An 18969-nucleotide genomic window follows, 5' to 3' on the forward strand; every position below is an offset into this window, starting at 1 on the left:
AGTCTACATCATCAAACAATAATTTAAATGCAGTAAGGAATGATTTACTTTAAGCATTGCCAATTATAAATTAAATCGTTAATTAACTCTTCAAATGCGTAAGTACCTAATGATTCAGTACAACAAATAGCATTGTAACTTTGATTATTATTTGATATATATATAACATAAATATAGGTATTGTAGCTTATTATTTTAATAATAATAATAATTTAAACGATTTTGTTCTTTCGAGTTTTGTAATGCTCTTTTGTTAGAATATTAGGTATAGTTTAATAGTTTACAAATTTAAATTCAATGGAAAAAAATATGATTCTTTAGTAGTTTTTTTCATTACCTAAGTCCTACCGCTAAACATCTTGAATACCTACGTAAATTATTAATCCAGATCAAAATCGCAATCCGTTTATTGTGTTTTGCTAAAATATGTTTTTTATTGACTTTAAATAAATCCTATAAAGGAACGAGTTATAGGATCTCTTTCTGAGCTTAAAATGTATACGCCCTAACTAAATAATGAGGTATTATGCAATATTACATCGTATTGCATAATATTATATTTGGTAAATACAATTATCAAATATAATAGGTATACTATATATAAAAAATCACAAAAAAAAAATCCGAATGAATGTCTGCAGTATATCAATACGACGCCATTGTAAGACGAGTGGATACATTTACTGGCTTTGAGCAGAGTTCAAATATAATTATTTCGCAGTAAGTACGTCTAAACGAGATTACGCGTTTACGTTGATTTTGATCTCTCGGACCGTCGAGACTGAAGAGGTCTCTGAGTAGGTAACTCGTTATAGTCGTTACGCCACTATGAATTCGTATCCCGCTGCTGTAGTGTTTCACGTGCGACAATCAATGCGGAGAACTCGGATCCTCGTTTAGGGAGACAAAAATGCTCGACGATGATGTACGTTTCGAGCGCGCTTCCGGTTATCTATATACCCGTCTCGGACATGCCATTGCGAAGCGTGTATTATTATAATTTATAATTATCGTATACGATATATTCGCAGCGTATCTACATGCAGTGTACACACATATACACACACACACACACAACGTATACCAGTTTTAATGTATTATAATAATTTATATGTGTGGCGAAGAAAGAGAATCTCTCCCGCGTAAACACGTGCCGGGACGGTCGTGTCCGTAGGCGGCGGCGAGTCGGTCACGTACGTCTATTATAATAATAATAATAATAATAATATTATAGTGGTATGATACGTCGCGCGCGTATTATGGTGTTGTCTGCGAATTGATTTAATTTGCACACGAAAGGGAAATAAATTCGCGCGTGACAGACGACGGGGCGGGGCTGGACGGGGCCGCGTGCGTATCGCCAGCGCGCGAGTGTTGGACCGGCGACTATTAATAAAATATCATATTAATAACATCATACCTGGATACGATGTATTTTTTTTTAAAAATATTGTCCAATTTGTGACCATTAAAACTCGTCGTCGTATATATGCGTATTTATGATCGCGCGCCGTTGCCCGGCTCGCCGGCCCCCACTGAGGTGTTATCCGGCACGGAACGTGACCGTCGCAGCCGTCACAATTTCTCACTCCGTATTCCGTCGTCTCACTCGTGAATTTATTCAATCCGTGATACTTTACGTCCGCCCGTCGCAGTGTCAGCGTGCGTGCAAAAATAATATATAATATTATAATATATACACCTAGTTTATACCGTTCGCCGCGGTGTTGTTGCTGCTCGTCCGCGGTAATTGCATGGTAGCTGCAGTTACCGCATATACCGCGGACGAGTCCCGTACCCGTTTTTCATTTATCTAACGTTTATTTTATTCTTTATGCGCGTGTACAACGATATCGTGAATTTCTGTCGATTTCTAATAGGATTCCGATTACGGTTTTTCAAAATTATTTAATTATCGCGCCGCATTATTAGAGCTATGATACTACAACTATATATACAACAAGTATCATCGTCATATTATTTAATACCTAATGATTAAATACTTATGACAATAGTATTTTTTTTTTTTTTTTTTTTTGATTTATCCACAAGTTCGGCAAATAGAAGAAGTTCTTAAAAACCCGTGATAACCGATTAACATAGTCGGCTATTATAGTATTATGTATATAAATACAGTTAATACAGTTAAAGTTTAAGTTCAGGAAGCACGGGAAAGCGAGTGTATGGTGTATATGAGTACAAACACTGTGAATATGAGACTAATATATATGTACGCATATAATTTATGCGAGCGATTCCAATAAAAACTATATATTATACTGTACACACGAGCGTAGGAGTGTCTAAAAACAGAGCAATAACTACGTATAATGATTCAGTGCTGACGAATGAAAAATCAGTCAGAAATTATTTTTCAATTTCTATACACGATTACATAACAATGCTTTTTCCGAGAAATTAAGTTATATCCGTATATGTTTTGCATGTTCACTATAATATTAATATTATAACTTTATAAGATGTAAAACAGATACTTAAATTAAAAAAAAAATTGCAAAAAATCTCGTTTGAAGTCGTTGGTATTAAGTTACAATAAATTAAACACATTGTCAATTTTTTTTTAAATTCAAATTTTACAATATATTCTTATATACGAAGTTAACCCAGATTCAATATAATACAGCTATTCTATATGATTAAAAATTAAATTATTCTTATAAAATATAACATTTTTTAAAACGGACGTAGTGACAAACAATCTGTCTAAATCGGACTGTGAATAAAACGGAAATATTTTATTCAGTTCCGGTAGAAAATTATATATCATATTTTATGGGCATTTATATATTATTATATAAAACGGAAATCTGTCTTGAACCATTGCCATTCCGTTTTAAATAGATTTTACAGTAGTTTTATCTAAATATTATACATTATATTATTATAGCAAAATGCCAAAATGTAGGATGAACATTAACGATACAATGAAATTTGTGTATCTGTACATAAATATAATCTTCTTAAAATCGTACTTAAATTGCACAACTTTACACTATAGATACCTTTATCATATGGTACCGTTGCCAAGACACGATTCTCGAAACAATATTGTAATCATGTTCGGAATTAATATTAATAATCTCTATAAGCTAATTGGGGTTGTTATAATACAGTTTTCATCATAAATAATATTTTCGTCAATAATGTATCTTTAATTTTATAATTTAGTCATCAAAAAATATCTTTGCATCCCCTTCAACCTAAGTTTAAAATGCTTTCACTTTTTAACTGACACAGCCTTTAATTAGTTATTACTGACGTTTAATGATTCAAAATAAGATTAACTACAGTTTAACAGATAACGATATAACATTATTTAATATTAAACGTGTACAAACAAAACTACATACCTACGCGTGGATACAAATTTAAATTTAATAAAATAAATATATATTTATATATTATTATTATTTTTGTTATGTTCTTCAGTCGTCTACAATAGTTCTAGTACATGAGTTATTTTACCTATATAGACTATCACACAAAAATTATATCAAATATTATAGATACATCAAAACGTTCATACATATAATGTTATAAATGTTATAATAATTAATTAGCATATTTCCTTTAAATTAAAAAAAAAAACAGTTTTATGTTGTAATCTTATAAGATATGCACTTTATATGTACTTTATATATTATGCAGTCGTAGGTAAATAATACGTACAGTGGATAAATATATGTGTTAATATATTCAGGATTTTTATAGTCATATTATTATGACATGTACCGATGTATTATTAAATACAATTCGAATTGCAATGTATACCAATAACACAAGTGTGCGATTTCGTCGCGTCCGAACGAATTATATTCTTACATTTCTAACATCGTCATTTTTATGACATCACAACAAAGCGTCTCGTCCAAACAGTATTTTACTGTCTACAACGATTGCGATAAAGTAATATTATTATGAGCGATAAAATACATTTCATACTGGCGAGTCTGGATAAAAATCGTTTGGGGCTAAAAATGTTCGATGACATGCCCTCGGGTTCTACCAATAAATGAAACAACATTGCATCAGAAATGACTCGTCGTGGAGTTAAATGTTGATGAAAATATCCTACCTAACGGTATTATGAATGTCGAAATTCGTTATTGTCGTCAAGACAAAAATATTTATGGGAAACGGAGAAAAAATAAAATGTTCAATTCAATAGTAATATAATTTATCGGTCTGGGGCCCAAACAAATAATGAGATTACATACTGTATACCTACATATTATAATACATTACATTAGTTGTTTGTAGTTAGTGTTTCTATTAATGCATATTATATGCATTTAGTATACTATGATAGGGATTATGCGATCTCTTAAAAATGGGGCAGTTAAATCATAGAAGCGTAATTTGTATTACCTAAAATTGGTAAGCCTGTCTTTAAATATAGGTATATAGGTTTAGACGGTTATTGGTTAAGAAATTTAATACCATGATACCACGAGATTAACTTGTATATTAACTTGTACGGTCGAAACGAATCATAATATTACAACTATACGTCTATACATATAATAATAATATTGTTAAATCATGTACGCAAATATATAATATATATATATATATATGAAAATAATATCGTACGTGTTCTAGTCGTTGTCACACGTGACACATACTAAGGTAAAACATTTATTTAGATATAATATATATTTGTGTACAATACGCAACCCGTTATCGAACAAAACACGCTAAATGTTTTATTTAACTCGACAGAGTAATAATAAAACACGTTTATGTAGAGCTTTATATGAATCGAACAATTGAAAAAAATGCAAATACAAAATCCGTAGTACGTATATTATGACAAAACTGAAAAATAATATGCTTGAGACAGGCGCCGATTTACACTTATATTATTTTTACATTATATAAATAAAATATGAGATATATGTAAGTGTATATATGTAGGTACATAAAAACTTTAACAATAGAAAGGTTGGCCAATTAGGCAATTAACAATAAGACTTTATGTAAATGTCTTTAACCAATGGGAATATTTAAATGATGACGTATATAATTAAAATATATAATAAACGCATTGTATATTTATATGAAGACTGAAGATAGGACATATTTCAAATTAATAATTATATTAACAAAACAAATGATAAAATGTAAAACTTCACTTTATTTATGAGGAGGGTATAATATGTTTTAGTTAGTGTTTCGTAGACCTCGTATAATAAGCATATCACCACCCTGTGCCAGTATAATACTACACGTGTAGGTGGAGCGAGAGAAGGATGTAATATTATGACTAGTGTAGCACGGTATAGGTCGTATTATTATTGTTATTTTTGCGCGTAGTGGAAAGTCACGTACCTATTTAGGTACGAGTTTATAAGATCAGATATAAAACCTGATGGATTTTTATGAAATTCGACATGGCAATTAAAAAAAAAAAAAAGCTTTATGATCTCATGCAAAAATCGTTTTGATATCGCGTATATTATGTTTTCAATTACTGTTTTGTATTTATGATTTATTATAAACGGCTTTGTATATAAATTCCACATGAAGTATTGCAGGTTTGGTGTGTATATATATATGCATGTAATATTGCGATCTCGCGTAATCGTTTGGCAATAATTTAAATTCGAGTCAAAATGTCACTTAAATAACGACTGTATAGATACACCCATAGGTACCTATACGCATTGGGCACCTTTAGTAAAGTATGTACGAATTAAAGAAACTCCCTAATAATTGGATTGTAGCTCATAAGTCAGTGTGATATTATGTATGTATAAACATTAAAACATTATACCGAACGAATAAATATAAATCATCGGATTCAATTGCACTGTATGTATGTATCAATAAACTATTATAAAACGTGCATGTAATTACGCAGTAGGTACCTCCTACCAGTCCTGCCTATAAAATAAATATTATGCTACGAAACAAAATAAAGGAAAATCGTACAACAGAGAATAACCAACCGATATAATAATACATATTATATAAAATTTAAGTATAGGTACATATTATTATTATTATTATTATACTTCTTAGTATCGATGTTGATATGGTTACACAGTTACATATTATACTTACATTCATTATTTTAATTTTCTCCTATACACCCGCATACAATCATAATATAGCTAACCGCATGATTGTAAATTTCCAATACATTAAACATTCATCACTGTATACTCGACAACATCATTGTAGGAGCTTACGAACGCGAGTATAAAATATGGTATAGCTGAATAAAAAAACTGTGTTTTTTTAAAAGTCCTATCTATTACATTTTTTATTTCGAAAGTATTCCGTTAAAGCTAGAGACCGTGTTTTTTTCACAAATTAATGACAGTATTTATATTTCTTTTAAGCTTCATTAATCGAATGTATTCTATATTGTATAGAAGTCAAAGCAGAATATTTATATTATTATAATTTAATGGCTACATTTGAGTGTGTGTGTGTGTGTAAAATCTCAACCACAAGCTTATAAAACTTATAGTACTTAAATATTTAATAGAATTTATAAATTCATAAAATAACTCGTTAGCAAAGTTTTGAAACGTCTAATTGCATTCACGAATAACATTCAAACCCTATAATTAATTGAACATTTTAGAAATGAATAAATTATCATTTTATTTTTATTTATTTTAATAGACAGACGTCGACGTATGGAGATATATTTATTTAACTCTAAACTAATGTTTGTGTTTTTCTAATTAGACTAAAATATAGTATATTAATAAACTATAAACATATACGTGCGTCGTATATACTATGTATTAATAATGATAAATTATTCATAAATTGTGATCAATAGATATATAGTTGAAATAAAATAATATGTGTATTATTTCCCATTAAAAATGTGTTTACTCTTTCGAGTAAAAGAAATTTATTGCGCTTTTATTCATAATTTGTTTGGTAATATATATTATGTACAATATAATCTATATCTATATTTGTGTAAAATATTTATGTGCAAAACACAAATTGACTAATAAATTTATCTAAATATAGTAACTAGCTACATTTTTTTCTTCAAAACAAAGCCCTTAGGACACTATCGTTTATCTGTTGGCCATAAAAATATATGTTCACCTCTAAAAATATACACCACAGTAATTATTCAAGATGTGCAACCTACATTTGTATTCACATTCATTTACAGTTCACGCCATACTTAATTTCTGTCTTAAATTGTCTATATATATATATATATATATATATATATAATATTATATATTTCATATGTACGTATTGCGTATCTATAATTATTATAATCATCTTTACTAATTTCTATGAAAATGAAAATTATTTCGTAGGTACATCCAAGTTATATATAGTGAACATCGCTCTCTCAATTTTCAACATAAATTCCAAAATTTTGTCTGTAAATTTTACTGTGCCGAACTTATAAAATATACTAATAAGTCTACTTGTTCTGTATATTGTTTAAAAACAATCTTTTTAGCTTTAAATTTAATTGATTGATATGTAATATGTATGTAATCTACATTATATATGTGTTACAGTGTAAATATGCACCAGCTCACGGCCCACTCGCTTGTGTGTAACAGTGATACATCTGAAGTTATGTTAAGAGATTGAAGATTTAAAATTGTTGTATAAATCTCACATTAGGTATGACAAACAACTTCACTTCCCGTCCATCCTTTGACGTTGAAAACGGTTTTGTTTAGTCATTTCGCCATAGGTATACGATATAAAATATATACGTATGGATGTTCTATAAATTATAATATATCATAGAATATAATATTCATGTAAGATATTGAACGAAGTAAAAGCATTAGTTTAAAATTATGTTGGTATTTGTTTTTTTCATATAAGCTGACTAATTTTTAGTGTAGGAATATCTTAAAAATGAATATCTATGTACTTTTATTTCTATTATAAGACTTGATATTTTACCACTAGGTTACCCACAAGTATTCTATCCATTATTAAACACTTAATGAGATTTAAAAGTAAACATTTTATGTAAGTTTAAAGTTTATACTATGGCGAGTTTTTTTTTTAATTTGTAGCTTTTATTTGCTTTAGGTATGTTTAGATTTCATTTTAATACAATATCACTCATTTAATATTTATTAATATTTTAAATGAATATTTAAAACCCTTATAATAACTGTGTATTCGCTTATGACTTTATGAGTAGGTAACTTAAATTGTAAAAAAATCCTATATAAACACTAAGTGCGATAATATTATCGTAGGTGTATAAAAAGTTACTTGTTAAATCCGTTCAGAATAAAATCCCTTTCCATCACATTTGCTACCTACGCGAATTACGACAACGACATAAGTTTGCTGGACTTAGTTTGCTATACTATAGTGCTTACGATCGAAATCGAATATATTATGAAAATGTGTAATAATATATTAAGTAGGTACTCCTTTCCAACAGTATATAGCCTAAGTGACCTATGGCGGCCGTTTAATTTAATTAACGATTATTGCTGAGTGCCACTCGGTCCCAACGATATTATAATAAAATACCTACTACCATATACGTATATATTATTCGCGTCGATAATATATACCTAGCTATTATTATTTTTGTGCATGGTCCGATGAAGTTTGTCGTGTGGTTTGTGCTGTGCAAACGGTCGAATAAAAAATACGTTTAATTAAAATGCACATGTACCTACAATATTTATTAATCGTGCGCGAGATTCTTATATAAAATGTAAATATATTTATTTATTTATGTGATATTATATGCTACACAAAGAACCAACAGGAACCGTTTTTATCATTGTTAAGTCACGCGTATACTAAAATATTTTGAAGTCGTATAATACCTACAGTCCTAACTACAAGAATATAATATCTCGGACGAATATACATACTTATAGTGTGATAATTTCACTTTAAAATATTATACCGAGTGATTCACCAAGCTGTCCATTTTCTTTTTTCCTTTTATAATACATTTATTCAAATTCATTATTGTACTTGAATTGTTTAGTATACATAAAGACCTTTTTTAAGCTATTGAGGTGTCTTAAATTACTTAAGGAGTGTCAAATGGCAACACGAGTTTCTGTTTTTAAAATGACAACCACTACCCCCCATTTTTTTATTGTAAATCATTTAGTGGGTCATTTTTTTGAAAATCCTAATGAACCTACTTTATAATTATAACGAATAGTTTTTTCTACTTTCATTTTAAGCTCATCTTTTAGCTTTTATATATTTTAAAACCATTCAAACGACTCGTTAGAATTTTAATTTTGATAGGTAGGTACGTCGAAATGAAAAATAATCCATTAAATAATTTACCATAGAAAAAGAGGATTTTATTTAAAAAATGATGACCATGGGTTACTCTTCGTGTAAAACAAACAATCTCAAACATTTTAAAATATTATGATTTTTAAGTATATTTAAAACATTCCAAAAATAACTACATTATTGAAGAACAATAGGAGCGAGCATGTTTGGTGATTCAAATTGTATTGTAATACACTAGACAATATGACCTTTAATTTATATCACAGTAGCGATCAATAAAAATATATTATCACATAAACAGAATGCGCAAGCGTGTATTCATAATTTAGATACCGAATGTTTTTTTAAACAATTTTTCGACTTCGATTGTATTATATGCAAATAATTATTATAACACAAAACGAATCTATAAGCGAATTATCAATAAATTATGTTTACATATGGTTGAATTTCGGGGTGAAATAATATATCAAGGTTATCGACAATGCAGTGATTTATTAATGCTGCGCATTGCCGGGAAGGCGTAAAGTGAAACACGCGCGCAAGTTTTTTTCTTCGAATATATTATACGATGTTTGGGTTCCAAATTGTAATTCCGGCGATTTCTCGTTATCTCTGATGTGTTTGGTAAGTCGCCAAGTCCGAAGGGTAGCCGCTTATTGAAAAATACCGTCAGCGCGGGCTAGCGTTTTCCACCGATATCGTATAAATTTGTAAATATTTACATGGAACAGCTCGCGTAGGGTTACGCTGCAGATATTTATTCGTAACGAGCGCATTGTAAAAGCGTATGCGTATAGTATAGAGGGGTTTTATTTTGTTTTAATGCGACCGCCTTCCCGTCTCTTTGTTTCTCGGTTATTTTTATTTTTTTAAATTTCGTTTTTTGGTCCTCGTCCTTACATAATATTATTATGTTGTTTTATTGTATTTGGTCGCATCAATTTCCCATTAGGGTCGGACGACAATATTTCGCTTAATCTGTCGTGACGTTTGGCGGCGAGGTGGAAGAGAAAAACACGAAATAGGGTTAAGACGCGCGAGTGACTACGTCTGTCACCACGCGACCACGTCATATATAAAAACACTATATATATTATATTGTATATATAATTTGTGTGTGTGTGTGTGTGTGTGTGTGTGTGTGTGTGTATGTGTGTGTGTACGGTATATCTGTCTTCATTTTATCGGCGCGGTGAAAAATAAAAACCGAACCCAAATGTACGGGAAAAAAATGTAAGAAACGTGAGTGGGGCTCGCGTAGGATTGCACTCGCGTATATATATATAGGAAAAGCGGCGGCGGGGGTCTCTATATCCGATATTTATATTAAACTGACAGCAGCGTGCGCGGGTTTATATATATATAATATTTCTTCATTAGCGTAGGTCGGGCAGTGGCGAGCAACGGCCATGGTATAAGACGCCGTACACTCGCACGCGCGCGAAGTTTGCAGAGACTTTTTTTGTTCCCGAAACGACGCACGTCAACTATACGTGACCGACGGCAGCCTACGGGCGATCGGGCTGGTGGAAAATTGAAGAGTCTTGTGCGATATATATATATATATATATGTATATATGTTATACACACGATATACACACGATATATATATATATATATATATAACTTATATAAAGCGCGGCTTTTGTGCGTATATATAATATATAATCGAGTCGTTTCGGGCGGTGGCGGTTAACGGACTCGCATTACGTGACATATTGAACAAACGGCCACCACGCAATCGGTGACATATTGGCCGTGGTCTTGTGCAACCGCACTCCGCCGGACGCGAAATAAAGTATTTTTTCACCCCTCCCCCAAATTTCTTTTCCCTGAAGTTATTCCATCGGTGCCCGATAAGATCCGCTCGCCGTACGTGTTATTTATTTCTCGCGCGAGCGTTTTCTCGGACGTCTTGCGTGTCAAACAAACACACTTATAAATACATTTTTAATATGAATAGCCTATAATACCTGTATGGCTAGAACCAAGTCACTGAATGTTTTCCATATCTGTGTGAAGCATGACGGTTAACTTTGTTAACTCAATTCCTCGTTCTGTAAAGCAAAAAAACACGTGTAATGTAGAATAATAGAACCAAAAAACGAAAGTCCCTAATTGTTATCGGTTTTGGAAATATATTATTTACTACGGGTTTAGCTGCGTGTTTACTATACAATGTGCTGTTTACAACCACAAATATATCACATTGCTACATAACTAACATCATCCTCCAATTACGTCCCATTTACAAGGTTTCTAGGTTTCTATTATTAAATCGTGTCATGTCGTGTAGTGTTCCATGTATTTAATGTCTTAATTGTAAGTATCTAAATGTGGGTGAAATGTTACCTAATAATTGATTATATTTAACTCTATATAAAACATTGTTGTAGTATAGTAACTCTGATTTGCACCTTACGCATATCCATAGTAATTAGTCTGTTTAGTCGTAATGAAAGATAATACTTGTAGCGGTGAACGATGATAAGACTTACATTGTATATTACGAGGGATGCCTGAGAAGATACCTTAAACGTTTATCTAACTAATTAACTAACACACACACACACACACACACACACACACACACACACTACACACAATAGATTGTAGAAGGCAGAATATGAAACGAGGTCAACTGCTATATACATTATTCGATATTTTTCAACGACAAAGTCAGTATTATCTGTTTTATATCGATATTAATCATTAAATTATATTTTAATAATTATTATTTATGAATTTTATGTAGGTAGTTATTAAGTTTTGAAAATAAAAATAGTGTCCTAATTAAAATTCGAGTTATGTAACGTAAACAATTTTAATAATTCTGAACTATTCATTCAAAACATTGTGGTTTTCTTTTAACCGGAACATTAGACCACTTTTTATGTACACGAAGTCACGTAAACTAGACGATACGCTGCATCACGATATGATATGTTCCCAAAATGTACCTATTGTTAACTTCATTAGCCACACTTTAGTGTAGGTAATTCAACATTTTGTTCAACAATTCCTTTAATGCTTTTTTTATAAAAATTTATTTATTTCAATTTATTTCATCTATAGATGGATTGAGAGTGACAAAGAGAGAATTATTAGTATTGTTATTATGTGTAATTGACATTAATTGTTAATCCTTTTTTTCATAAGGAGGATTAAATAAATTATCCAAAAGGTGCTTGTAGCATGTATGGTACGTCAATAGTATTATGCACAATCCGAGTACCTATTTGATGTGTAGACAATTAATTTTTTTGTAATGATCACACTTACACGTGTTTCACGAGATGCATAGGTATTATGGAAACTTATTAATCAGACTTGAATACCAAAATCACGACTAACGAGTATCGACTAATTAATAATAGAAGTAAGTAGATAATATGTTCGTTTATTATAATATATATATATATCATGTACTGTGACTTTATGCCTAATAACAGTAATAACTAATTATATTATGAATTGCTTTTAAATAAATAATATTGATGTATTTAAAGCAAAACTAAAATATGCTACAATAAGCTATATCACTTAACAATAAGTTGCTGATTTCAAAAAGTCAGTTTATAGAATTAGTCACGAGGAAGAAGAGTACGGACATAAACGTTAAGTAATAAACTAATACAATTTTAATAATATAATAAATATAATATATCATATATTCATTTTAAATAAATTATATTATTGTGGTGTAGTTAATAACTAATAGCTATTAGCTTATTAGCTATTTATTAGTAATTATATTGCTTAACGTAGTGTAGTTTACACTATTAAATAAAAATTGGGATGGTTATAAAATATACAGCTATTTTTTAGAATATAGTTTATACTCGCATTTAATATAATATTACTTGTGGTAGAGGAGTTTTAATCTCTTTTTCGTGGACCAGGGTTTTAAATAAATACATTTCAACCATTGAAAATGTAAAGTTTATTAAAAAAGCTAACATTAATCATTATTTAATTAAATAAAACATTTTTTTTAAATAGATACCACTTAGGTATTATATTTATATTTTTCATTAATTAATTAAATATTTATTTATTTTAAATGTATACATTTTTAAAACGTTGCAGGTGTGTTCAAGTATCTCATGTTATAGCCGTTATAGGTAAATATTATAATATGTAAAACTATAAAAGTTGTTACCATACGATACATTATATGCATGTGGTACCAGAGTAATACATGTAATATGTATAGATTAATACTATTAAATTATATTAATAGTTTATATCAGATACTAAAGTTCCCGAATACGTGTCTCGGAAGTAATTTACGTCGTCTCGATTCTCAAAATGGCCTTCCAGAAAACATTTTAGAATTATCAGTATGCACTTTTATCGTTTTTAATACTTCTGTAAAAATATATATACATTCTTTATGACGTGTTTGTCTAATAATATAGATTCATCTCAAGCATTTTTCTAACGATTTCTCTAAATTAACAAATAACAATAGAATTTTGTCTAATAGTATTACAAACAAAACATAATTTGTTTAATTAGAAACTATTAACTGTACTACCTATTACATATTTATAATGGTTAACGAGTTATATTACTTAAAATATTTGATCTTTATACCATTATTTGGGAAAATTGTAATCTAATTTATATAATATACTTAGTCATATCACCTATTGTAATATTTTAACAGTTAAAAAAAAAAAAAAACAATTTAATCTAATTAAGATAATCTTGTTGATATGGCAAATTCAATTTAACGTTAAATTTATTTAATAACTTGATTATATCTTAAAGGAATATATATTTCTTAGAATAGTTTGATTAATTTATTTTATCAATAAAAGGGGCGTAATATCTAATATTAGTTTTATTTTTCATTGTAATAGAAAAAATAATGCTAAAAAGCAATTATGCTTTATTAAAATTCGTTTCAGACAACAACGATGATAGTGGATAGTCGAGCTGAGTATAATAAAGCAAAGATAGGTTATCACATATTACTATATCAATAGATATTTAAAATATTATTTTAAGAAATATTTTTTTAAATTATTCTAAAGGTCATCGTTTTTGATATATTGTTCTTTTAATTAGGTATCTTAAAAATATAATATATCGGTATAAAGTATAAGATTTGTAGAAAATAGTATACTTATAAATATTTATTTTTTATTTTTGACCAATTGTTATTATCTTTAATTGTATTAATTATCTTATTAAATATGATTATATGTTGGATGTATTATGAAATATTTTTTACTATATTGTTTATAGCTATAAAATACTATTATTCACGTTTAAGCATGGTAAATATGTATGATAAGTAAAATCGACATGTCCATTTGTAATGTAATAATTAAATAAATAATGTGAATATTTTGTATGGTATTTGGTGGAATATTTAAATAATAAACTAAAATATAATCTTGAAGGAATTCAATAAATTATAGGTAAAGGTACTTATTTTAAAATATAGGTATTTTAATATTCATTTCAAAATTAATTTATTGACCCATCGTCAATAAAGGTTTGCCACCTCTATATGTATGACGAGTACCAAACTGTAGTACGGGCGTATGATGATTATAAAAATAAAATTATTTTCATTTTATTCATGGATTAAGCATATTAAGCCAATACATTTTAGATGCCTAATAGGCAGCTTATTTCACATTTTGAGGACTTCATTTACGATGCTGTATAGTCACAAACTCACAAAAATAGGTATGTATTTGCCATATAATGTTAACGAATGTGATTTTATTACTGCATAAGCATAATGCTACATAGACGATTTATTGCAATTATTCAAAATAAGAATTTTAATAAATGTATCATCAAACAAAAAAACTGTGGTGAGCATGCACGGCAAATCGCTCTTTATAATACCTACTTATTTGGTTTTTTCCTGCATGATTATATATTATAATTCCCAGTTAAATCAAAACCAAGACAGTATATTATTATAATCCATTAGAGTCCCGTACGCAATAATACTTCATTAACCGTTATCAAAATCAAAGTTTGTAAATGCCCAGGAGATTTACTTTATATGATTGAATGTAGATTATATTATAACTGTTATATGATATATATAACATATATAATACTATCTTATATTAAATTGTCATGTGGTTTTATACGGAGACACAATATTATGTTGTATTTTGTATTTACGTATAATAATATAGGAAATGTACCTACATCAAGTATTATATAATATTATTATATCAATATTCGAGTATATAAATGTATTTCATTGTTTTAGTGTATAATGCGTATCAATATATTGTACTCAGATCAGGGCAATTTATAAATCTTGTGTATTGCGTGTGCTTATATTAAAGTCGTATAGTAGATAATATTTTACCTGAGAATAACAATTTTTACTTATGATTTGTTACGGATTCATTAACCTAAGCATATTAAGATGATTTACGTCTACTTTTAGTTTGTGAGCGCAACATTAAGCACATTACCAGATTAGAGGAATTAGGTCAAACCACTGAATTGTTAATGTGTTACATATTTGTCTGTCTAAATTATTCTAAAAGTACTAAAGCGATCACAAAATGAAACTTTACAGCTTAATCAAAATATCAAAACCAACTGTTTTATTAAAATTAGTTCATTATTATGTTTTGATAGATTAAATACTACACGACTTTGAACATCGTATATTATATCATAGTTTTTAGCGATCGACATAAATATTCAATAATAATATTACAAATTAGTAATTACAATATATTATTATCTATTGATTATAAATTATATTACATGGCGTTTTTTCAAAAGTTTCATACAACGCTTCAACGAAAAAAAAATTGTAATTAAGTACTATATGTATATATCTGCTTAAATAGTGTGTGTTTTTATAATATTATATCTATTCTATTATATAGATTATAGGTATAATAGAATGACATGACGTGTAGCTTAATTTGAATTAATTTTACAAATTAAGAAATGTTTGCTGCTAAGCAAGAGAAACGGTCTTTATTTTACAAATCATTTTTAGTAACCGGGTATACCTAATCAGCTTAAAATCGCACCTTCCTTATTTTCGTCGTTATTTACTTAATGATATTCACAGTGTTCGAAAAAAATATGTTTGCGCAAACACAAACGAACAATATATTATACAGATAGATAGATGATCGATAATTCGTCAACTCTAACCGTCTAAATGGCCTCCGAAATTTGTCGATTTGGGAGCAAAAAAAAAAAAAAACCAAAAACCATAAGGTTTTCGATTTCCGACAGTAGAATCGCATTTTCCAGGAGTATATTTCGAGTATAATATAACATATTATTAAAGTGTCTACATATATTATTATATGATGTTATTGACATTTGACAACTACGGTACTACGATTTATAACTATACGCACTAAATTAACTTTACATAATCTTATAACAATACTCGTTTTAAAACAGCCGTGACTTTTTTTTAATGTTTTGTTCGTGGAAAAATAATAAAAAATGGTTTATATTACACGTCATATTTGCCATAATTGAATTCCGGCAATGGATGAAAGATTGTGCTTTTAAAATTGATTTTACTTTCACACAGTGTATAATATAGCCCCACACTTCACCTGCGTGGAAAAATTCCAATAGTTTATGACCGCAACTTATCGGTCACAACACATCGTATTATTAATTATTTTAATTTTCTATAACATAAAGCCGTACAATGTTAAATATTTCAATTTTAGATTTTTATCTAATGATTAAACACGTCGACGACTGATTGATATTGCGTTAATGGTGTATTATCATTAATTATTTTAAAACTGTATGATTTATTCATAGATGAATCGACGGATACCGATACACCATTATTACAGGTCCGGTGGTGATTTATCCTAGTCGTTTAACACTCGAACGAGTACCGCGAGAACGTCGTGATGTGCAGCGATAAAAACAAGATTTCAAGTGGAAAATCACACTCGTCGAACACAATGCTCGTTGACAAGAAAAAATTAGCGAAATTTAAAATCGGTCAATTTTTGCAGTCGTTAAGAATCTATGCAACTATATTAGGGCCAAGGGAGGGGGGAGGGGCACCGAATAGAATATCGCAGAGATTGACAACGTTTAGTAAACGCGCACAATAACAATATCATCATCACTATACGATATATAATATATCATTATCAATTTATTACCTTCACGCTCGGGTATATAATATACGTGTTGGTCGGTATTATAATTATGATGAATGTTTAAGTCGAATGCTCTACCACCGTGGTCATTGTTCGGGAGTATGTATACATCGCGTAGTGTATTCCATAAGATACACGTACCTATATATGCTTGTATGTATGTATGTATGCATAATGTTAAGTCCGTTCAACATGCCTAATATACATATAATACGTGTGTATAATTTTCAAATTACTAGCTGCACCGCCCGGGCACGTTAATTATCGCCGAGGGGTGTAAATTAATTGGACTGAGTGTATTATACGAAATACCTATATATATATATGCAGACATATTGTATGCGTTGTCGTGTCCGGCGACAATTAAAAAAAAAAAAAACTGTACAACGTTTAATCCTCCTCCGTATACGCGTCCTGGTTTGATGCAAACAGTATCTATTATATATTACATTGTACATAATATTTATTGGTACGTACAACTATTTTTTGAGCGCGGTAGGTAGGTAAAATATAATAGGTATACACGCGCACCATATTATAATGTTAATAATAATAGTCATAGTGTGATTTTACAGTTTTCGTCGATTTTCGTCGCCTTGCTTCGGGTTCATTTGGGTTGAAAATTGAAATTTTAAATACTCTAGATAGCCCGACCCGCTACGACCTTGAACGATTTTAATCGGTCCGGAGATCACGAATTCTGCAGAGGGCTTTCAAACGTTCAGATTGTTTAAAGATCTGTCACCAATCAGGGTTTTTGCTATTGCACAATGATTGCTTTGCGAGACATCACAGAATACTATTTTAAAGACACGTCACAGGGGCTGAGTGTTTTATATAAAAAAAGTAATCTCTTAGTTTGGCTGCAGTTTTATCATCTGTGTACGGTTTATTTTGAGGTTATTGTATAAGTTAGATTTGAACTTGTTTTGTACTTACGATTAAAATATTATCCAGACGTTAAAATTATTTAATATAAAATTTAATAATGTATGGATTTAAAGTTAATTCTACAGAGTTAAAAAAATGTTTCTTGCCCTTATGCTGTTCGCTTTGTAAAATTGTTACTATTTCATAAACTTTTTTTAATCTATAAGTTTCTAAAATTCTCCAAAGAAATATGGGCGTAAAAAAAATATTTTTCCCCGGAACAAATGTTTTGAAGAATAAATAATTAAGTTTTATTCAGAACAATTACCGAGAAAGGAAAAAATATAAGTCGATTTCCGGGTTTTGAGTTAAAATGTAAGTTTTATAAATAAAATATAAAATAAATAAGTTTCATAAATAACTGCAATAGTAATAACGTAATACATCGTATAATATGTTAAAGGATACTAAATAGATTCCTTTGTATGCCAACACCAATTATATATTATCTCTGTCTTTGAAACACACAAAAATAAAGTCTTGAGTCTCAAACAGATCTGTCGTAAATGATTGGAACCTGGAAAGTTATTGGAAAACAACTGTTATAATAAAATGGAAAAATAGGAAAACGGGGAAGGTGATTAGTGACTTTAAGTATAATAGTTATACTCGTCTTGAATCG

At 29.3% G+C, this 18969-nt stretch overlaps 1 protein-coding gene across 7 annotated transcripts in view; it reads right to left on the bottom strand.

Annotated features, from left to right (window-relative positions):
• Positions 1-18969, bottom strand: part of LOC132929312 (cardioacceleratory peptide receptor) — a 207399-nt gene that overhangs the window by 109608 nt on the left and 78822 nt on the right. For 5 of the 7 annotated variants that reach the window (XM_060994579.1, XM_060994576.1, XM_060994578.1 and 2 more), the window contains one exon: positions 11238-11321. The exons of the other annotated variants lie outside the window; for them this stretch is intronic. The gene's annotated coding sequence lies outside the window, so the exon portion shown is untranslated. The remainder of the gene's footprint in view (positions 1-11237; positions 11322-18969) is intronic. 7 annotated transcript variants of the gene reach the window in all.

The sequence above is a fragment of the Rhopalosiphum padi genome, chromosome 4, assembly GCF_020882245.1.
Source record: "Rhopalosiphum padi isolate XX-2018 chromosome 4, ASM2088224v1, whole genome shotgun sequence".
Taxonomy (NCBI): Eukaryota; Metazoa; Arthropoda; class Insecta; order Hemiptera; family Aphididae; genus Rhopalosiphum; species Rhopalosiphum padi.